Genomic DNA, 8,394 nt, shown 5'->3' with positions numbered 1-8,394 from the left:
GGTCAAGGGAGGGAACGAGAGCAGGGGGCTGTGATGAGAGGGCCAATGCATAAACCCAGAGTAAGTTACCCTGTCCAAGACCCTCAAAACATCTGACAAGATAAACAGGTAGGGAAGTGGAGGGTAGGGGCTGAGGCCAAGCAGGCACATGCTGGTCAGTGTAAGCACACTGGTAAGCTGGATATCAAAATGTGATAGAGCCAGGAATGCTGCCTTCCACTTGTAACCCAGCATTTTGGAGGCAAAGAGAGGAGGATGGCTTAAGCTCAGCAGTCCAAGACCAGGTAGACAATAAGATAAGACGTTGACTCAGAAAACAAACCAACAGCAAAAATCCAGTAATCTTCTCCCCCTGATAGATGAAATCAGGACAACAAAATTATTTTGTATTTTGTCACTGCAGATATCCGAAGCCTAAAATGTACTGACTGTGCATTAACTTGAGATTCAAGGGATGCTCTATTATGTGCTAATACATTAATCACAAACAACAATAATAAAACAAAGCCTACCTTCAAATATAAGCTTCCCAAGGACTATCAGAATGGAAGAAAGCTATTTCTGTCATCTAAGAAATTCTATGACAGAAATATATTTTTTATTTGTTATTGTTAAATAACAAAAATATTTAATACTGTACAGGAATTTTAACCCAGCAACATGGCTGCCCTGGCAAGGGATCACATCCAAAGACTGTCTAGGTCCGTGTGATTAGGCTGGAATACAGACATTCCCTTAGTATACACTTTTAATCCCAAACAATGTAGGTAAGGTTAGTTTGCAGAAGGAAGCAGCCATGTTTGAAAGTGATGAATCAGAGAGAGGTTTGGCAGAATGAGTCAGAGATAGAAAATGCATAACTCTCGTGAGGACGGGAAAGAGGCAACGTAAGAGAGCAGCTCAGAGAGATGGGGAGGAAGTAGTTTTACAGGGACAGTTTCACAGAGACAGGTTGCAAGGGAGGACAGAATGAGCCAGAGGATGAGAAGAAGAAAAAAGTTTAGACCAAATTGCCAGAGTTAGTTTGAGGCCAAGCAGAACAATTCAGTTCCACTTTACATATTAAAACAGACTAGTTATTCCAATATGCTTTCTGTTGCTATGAAAAAACACTGAGGAAAACCAATTTGATGAGGAAAGAGTTTATTTGGCTTATACATCATAGCCAATCACTGAGAGAAGCTGAGGCAGGGTCCTGGAAGCATGAACTGAAGCAGGGACAACAAAGGAAGGGTGCTTAATGGCCTGTTCCAGGATCACATTCAACCACGTTTCTTGTGCTGCTCAGGCCCACTTGCCTAGGGAGAGTGCTCCAGAATTGAGCTGGGTCCACCCACATCAATCATCAGTTAAGAAAATGCCCTCACAGACATTCCCAAGGACAATGTGATGGAGAAATTCCTCAGTTGAGGTTCCCTCTTCCAAGATACGTCAAGTTGGCAACCAAGATTACCCATCACAAATAGTAAGGGGAAATAGTTGAACTTTTATTAACTTTTATTAAGGAATATTAAAAAATATTTTTAAAAATTCCATCACAAAACTATACTCCTTATTGTAAAAATTGGTAATAATTGCCACTTACAGGTAATAGAATGAAGATAATGCCTGCACCTTCACAATTAAAGCAAACATAGAAATGTCCACTTTAAAGCTGACATTTTCTTCTAAAACCAGTGGTTAAAAACTACATGTATGCTCTAGAAATACATTTCCTACTGCCAGCTATAATTCCATCAAGTCCACAGTTGCATTATTCTAGAAACATCAACATGCACATAGTTTGGTACCCAGTTGTAAGCCCATGTTACGCATCATTTTCTCACAGAGACCTTTTCTGAAAAACAGCCTCCCCATATGTCTTAGTTAGGGTTTTATTGCTGTGAAAAAAACCTACCATGACCAAGGCAGCTCTTATAAAAGAGAACATTTAATTGGGGCTGGCTTACAGTTTCAGAGGTTTAGTCCATCATCATCATGGCGGGAAGCATGGCGGTGCACAGGCAGACGCGGTGCTGGAGGAGCCAACAGATCTCTGTCTTGATTTGAAGGCCGCCAGGAGGAGACTGGCTTACACCCTGGGTGGAGCTTGAGCGTAGAGACCTCAATGCTCATGCCCGCATCGACATCCTTTCTCCAACAAGGCAACACCTACTCCAACAAAGGCCGTGTCTCCTAATAGTACCACTCCCCATTGGTCATTTACTGAGTCTACTGGCGCTATCACTATTCAAACCACCATATCATTTATCCTTGTCTTCCCCTCTTTGTTCCTTGTTATAGAACTCTTCCATTGTTCTAAGATATCGTTCTAAATTGATTAACTCCTGTGTGGTTAAGAAACCAATGGAAACCAGGGAAGTGAAGAAACAAGGAGGCAGAGACAGGGATTTGAATCCAGAGTCTGTCATTTACTAAACAGGTAGACTTAAAAACAAAACAAAACAAAAACCAAAAACCAATGCTTAAATACCCAGTGGTCACCTTTTCACCTACCTTTTCAAAATGGAGAAACTACTGACTACTTCATGGTTACTCTGGGAATTAAATGAGAAGGTGTTTCAGAATCAGAACACAGTGAGGGCTACATGCTGAGGCCTCCATTATGGAACAAAGTGATCAGTTATTTGGCTGAGGTCTGTAAACTTTCCAAAGGGGGGAGGTTGTAAAGTCATCAAACTAGATGAATCAACCTCTTGATGGATTATCATCTTGTAGAATGTACCTGCTTTGCCCCCAAAGAGCTCTTATATCTTTGGTAAGCATAGTACTTTTAGTTATTTTGCCACAGACTTCAAAGCGATAATGTTCTGCCAGCATTCTTATCTCTCAGCCTGAGGACTAAGACATTTAGCTCTCTCAGAAGATAAGGACATTGCTCATCCTGCTTTCTATATGGCTGGGCTCGAGCTCCTCTTGAAGGCTGCTTGAGATAACCCCAATATGGCTCTACAAAAGGGGAGGAAATAGTCCTGGCTCTTTTTTCTTTTGCAGAGAATTTTCTCAGAGTATGTTTATGTATGTTATGTTGTGTAAGCACAGTAACTGTGAGACAAGACTCAGATGTCCAGCTTTGTTTATTTGAAGCACTGTCTCATTGTCTCATTAGGTAACTCAGGCTGCTCTCATACCACACCAAGTCTAGCAGATTGTTGCTTTATTGTTTTGTTCCCAGAACTAATGCTGAGAAGTAAACATATTTACCCAAATTCTTATCACTTTTACAATAATATTTTGAGAGGCAGATGAGCTACTAAATAAGGGATCTAGACAACTGATCCAGGCTGTCTTCCTTTGCATTCCTTACCCCTTTCCCAGCTCCCTCCCTTTCTCCTTTTCTTTGTCTGGTAATTTTTCATTATCTCCACATCAGTTTCTATCATCATTCCTCTGGAACACTGGAATTAGTGTTTAATACAAGCAAAGAACAAAAGCACACTAGTCACTGTTCTTAAGCTATTTGAACAGTATACATTCCAAGTAGCTGAAATAAACCCAGCATCCTTTAATCATGCAGGAACACGCTCCCTGAGCTGAGCCAATAACAGACACTAGGAGTTGTAACAAATACTTGTAAACCTATGTGGATGTTTCTTTTGCCTGTTAAGTAAATTACTGAGTTTAAAGTTGCCCTAAACTATAAACTGGTCACAACTTGAAAACTAAAACTTGGAAATATCAAAACACAATACCATAATTAAAATATAATGACCATTAATCTCTACTTCCATATAGAAAACAGAAGATAAAGAAACTAGTTTTAATGAGGATTCCATTTTCATCAGCAGAACTTTTTACTTTTTGTGAGAACCAGCCCCAGATTTACAGCTTTAGGTATGATACAATTAATATCGCTTTTTATTTACTTATTATAAATTTGGCATCATCAAATGTACTAACTCGGGACTGTTCGTACTTATTCATTTTAGATTTACATTCTCTATATCTTCCTTGATCCTGTGCCAGAGACCATGTTTTTAGCATTATCTTTCTACAGAATATTATTGCATACTATAACAAAACCATGCCATTAATTACTGTCTCCATCCAAGTAAATTTTAAGGAAAATGTGGTATATCAAGTCAATTTATAATATAAAATATTCTTTGACATTTTGACACTATGAACAATGAATAAATTCTATTATAAGTCTCCCATAAACCTACCCTACTTTAAAAATTAGGTAAATACAATATAAGTATATAAGTAAGGGTGCAGTGAAACCATCAAGCCAGACCACTATGAAAAGAACAGAAGGTTTATTGGGGATCAAACTATGAAGGCTATCTATTCCTCAGTGGACAAAGAGAAGAGCGAACTGGTGGGAAAACAAATAGATTTCATATGACAGCAGTTTTTTGAAAGGAAACTAGATGTCCTTGCCCAAATTAGGTGACCTTTGGGTCAAATTAAGGGAGGTTCCTGTAACCGGACCATCAGCCCCTGTTTAGGCATCTGTTTACCCAGTAACAATTTTTCTATTTACCCAGCCAAAGGCCTCTGTTTAGGATGCTATCACCAGCACTGCCCATCAACACTCTCCCTCCAACTTTGGACTACAATAAGAACTTGTAGATTGCTAACAGAAAGTAGGAGCTCTTGAAGGGAACTCGGCATCCCTTTATTTGCTTTTTTCCTTTTTCTTTCTTTCTTTTTTTTTTTTTTTTTTTTTGGTTGTTATTAAGAAGGGTGTTGGATACCTTACCTGAAATAAAGTGGTGAAAGCTTTTCTACTTCAGCTGACTTATGTCACACCAAAGCAGAGGGAAATTCTCTTTAAGAGTCTGGCAAGCTTCTCAGCATGCAAGATCACAGCACCTGTAGCTAAATTTTTGGCAAACTAAACAAAACATGGCCTGATACATGAAATAATAGGCGCTCTGTATAATGTTCTCCAAGAAGACATTTAAAAAAGACCCAGTTTCATGTCCCTGGTCTTATTCTACAAAGCAATCTCCATGAGAACAGCATGGGCGGAGTCACATATAATCATGCTATTTCCCATGCCAAACTTCAAAGTCAGGTCTTTGTGGCCCAGATCAACACTCCTACTCATTTCACGGCTGATCTGTGAAGATGTTTAGTCTAAATTAGAAAATAATAATGATCGTTTGTAGGAAGATCTCCCCAGCCCCACCTAGCCTGAGTGGAGATCCTTGAGCATGTCCGGGCAAGCTCTGCACCACTCAACTCCCTTCCCAGCGCTGTAGATTTTGTAACCGCTTGTTTACATAACAAAGATGAGGAGTGCCAGCTGCAACCTCAGTCATAATCTACTGTCTAAGATTCATCCTCACATTCGGGGCTGGAGTTCCTGCTATGACCACTGCAACTCAGTTATGACTCAGGGAAACGAGATTTCTTCATCATGCTTGCCTGTAACTACAGGGCTGCTCCTTATCCTACCCAAGACAATGTAAACACTGGTTAGTTCCCAGTATATGGAAATAGTTCATGCTCTCTCGTGAACGTTATATTTGCTTATTTTCTGTAAAGAGAAAAAAACCTTACTTTACTGTGTGATCTTGAAAAAACATCTCTAGACTATCTAGAGAATTTGCACTTTGGATGTGAATTTTCACATATGATATGATGAAATGATGCTAAAAAGAAATGGCCTGAGATTAGTAAGGACCATTTTTAAAAAAGGATTTTCCTTGTAAAACAAATCATTCTTGCAGACTTTTCTTTTCTTTTTTCTTTTCTTTTTTTTTTTTTGCTAGTCTAACTCCTGTGTTACTCTCCTCTCTCTCAAGTATGCATTTTGTGACCAGTGATTCAACTTCTGGTATGCCTTTAGGCCTTTCGCTGTATCTGCCTTCATCAGCACACCATGAAGTTCACCAAGTTCTACCTCAGCAACTAGTACATGTGTGAGGACTTCCTGGACAATGAACTCAGGGCTCATGCGTGTACTATGGCAATTAAGCCACATCCCCAACCTAACCTAGACATTATTCCAAAATCAAAAATTACAAAGGTAAGGGTATAGAGCTAGAAGTACATGAATCCCCTCCCCAATACCACGATTAAGAGGGCTTTGTGAGTCTTACCTCAGTAAACCTAACTGTATTATTTGCAAAATCTGTATTGAATGATTTATGCAATCCCAGTCAAAATACCTGGGATTATGTGCAACTTCCATGATTCCACACTTCTTTAAGAACTGAATTCCATGAATTAATTCAGCTCTTGGAAGTAGTATAACACAGAAAATCATGCAAAAACCAACAGCCAAAACCCCACCCTAAGTCTATAATAAAAACCTATGCTTTCTACCATGAATTTATTGATAAGGAATTTAAAAGTTAAGATTAACCCAGGTGGTGATGGCCCATGTCTTTAATTCCAACACTCAGGAGGCAGAGGCAGGAGGATCTCTCTGAGTTCCAAGCCAGCCTGGTCTACACAGTGAGTTCCAGGACAGCCAAGGCTACACAAAGAAACCCTGTCCCAAAAAATCAAAACAAAAAAGACGAAATAAGATCTTCAGTGTAAAGTGAAGTATACTGTAGGTATATAAGAAATATTCATTCCTTTACCTTTCACTTAGACCTTCTGGCTAAGCACTTTGTAAGCCACAGGTCCTATTCAAATGTCAGCTGCTACTATGGGTGAGCTTTGCTTTGTTTCTGGCAAGGTGAGGGAAGTGGAACGAACTTGGACTTTGAGGGCAAACAGACTGGATCAAATCCTGATTCTGTTTACTAGCCTGTCTCCTTTAGGTTTCCCGCACTGAGCTTCAGACTCCTCTGGAGAATGGACATCTTAGAGTAAGCAGTCTTCCTCAGCCTTCTTAACATTTATACCTCCAACCCCACCACGGATTCTGAGGCAGGTTCCCGATGACCTTAAACTTGAGATCCTTACTCAGCCAATTATTGGAAGCCATCTAATCTAGAATGAAATGTGCATACACAAGTTCAAGTGCATGAAATGGGAAGAGCAGAACCTAAAATTTGGACACCTCAAGTGCCTGCTTAACAATGTCATTCATCCGTGACAGTCGTTGTGAAACAGTTTATGTCATGCACGATTAGCACAAGTCTTGAGTTTCATTTTTAAAATGGAAAGTTCTGCCATGCAGAAATCTAATAATGTGGAATGAAAGGCATCTGGATAGCAATGTGCGGAATCCCCATTTTCAGATTGAAGGAAACCATTTCTGTCTGAGGATCAACCCACTCACTCATTCTTTCCCACCTCCTAGGCTCCCTGTGGATTATCTTTGACCCTAAGAATAGCCGTGTAATGACACCGGTAATAGAGAAAGGACCTGTGCTCCATTATACGTGTTTTCATGGTGCTGGGAATTTGCATAGTAAAAAGTTTTTTAACCATGTCTCCATGGGAAAGGGTAAGTCTACTGGACTGCAGATTTGGCCCTTCCTGCCTGAAACCACCATCTTGGCACCTGTTATCCTCTTCCCCAGTGTCTCGTTAGGTTGAAAATAACACTATAGGGTATGGGGGCTCACCTATGTGTTCTGCATCCCCATGTCCAGTGAGAACTTGCGTCTTAAAGCACCATGTCTTGCTCCCACATCTTTTACAATTTCCTGTGGGCCTTCATCACTCACTCATCTTTGCAGCTACGTGAAAACACATTTCTCATAAATCCAAATAAACTAGAAAAAGGGACAGGGCATGTGGTGTCAGCACACGAGAGGTAGAGGCAGGAGGATCAGGAGTTGAAGGCTATCTTTAGCTAAACAGTGACTCTAAGGCCAGCCTGAGCCACTTGAAACCCTGTCTTGAACGACAGAACACATTAGAAGAGCTTTGCATTTTCATTAAAATAATAGCACATCTTTACAGCCTGAGTTCGAATACTACACAGTGCAAAATATTTGCATGTCCTCAACTCTTCCGGTAGTACTGGCATCACAGAATGTTCAGGATAAAAGGGAAAAACATCTCTAGAACGGAGAGTATAGGAAAAATCATGCAAATCTGTGAAATCCTGTCCCTCTGGCCTCTTTGTTCTATCACAGGAGACTTCCTTGGGCCTGAACAAATCTTAAGTATAATTCAAAGGGAGGGTAAAACATCACATCCCTTCCACATCGGTTGTTACTTTGCTACCATATACACTGAAACTGGCTGTTTCCAACCATTAAGAAATCTAAAGCACAACTTGGAGGTCTCCCCTAAGTGAACTTGAGGGCTCTGGAGAGAAAGGGTGTGCGTCAAAGGAGGCGTGCAAGGCCAAGGGGCGTCACAGCTGGAATCCCGATGAGGGCCCACCAAGGCCTGCTATGTGCTGCCGCAGAAAGCAAGCCCACTGGGGTCGCACGCCGTTCTGATCCCCACGGGTGTAGGTGGCACATGACTGGTTCTCAGTGGCCTCGCTGAGAAAAACCTGGTCACAAGGTCCTGTCCTCGGTTTCCCCA

Source organism: Meriones unguiculatus, chromosome 6, assembly GCF_030254825.1.
Source record: "Meriones unguiculatus strain TT.TT164.6M chromosome 6, Bangor_MerUng_6.1, whole genome shotgun sequence".
Classification (NCBI taxonomy): domain Eukaryota; kingdom Metazoa; phylum Chordata; class Mammalia; order Rodentia; family Muridae; genus Meriones; species Meriones unguiculatus.
The sequence above is the reverse complement of the archived record's forward strand: the minus strand, read 5'-3'. Positions refer to the sequence as shown.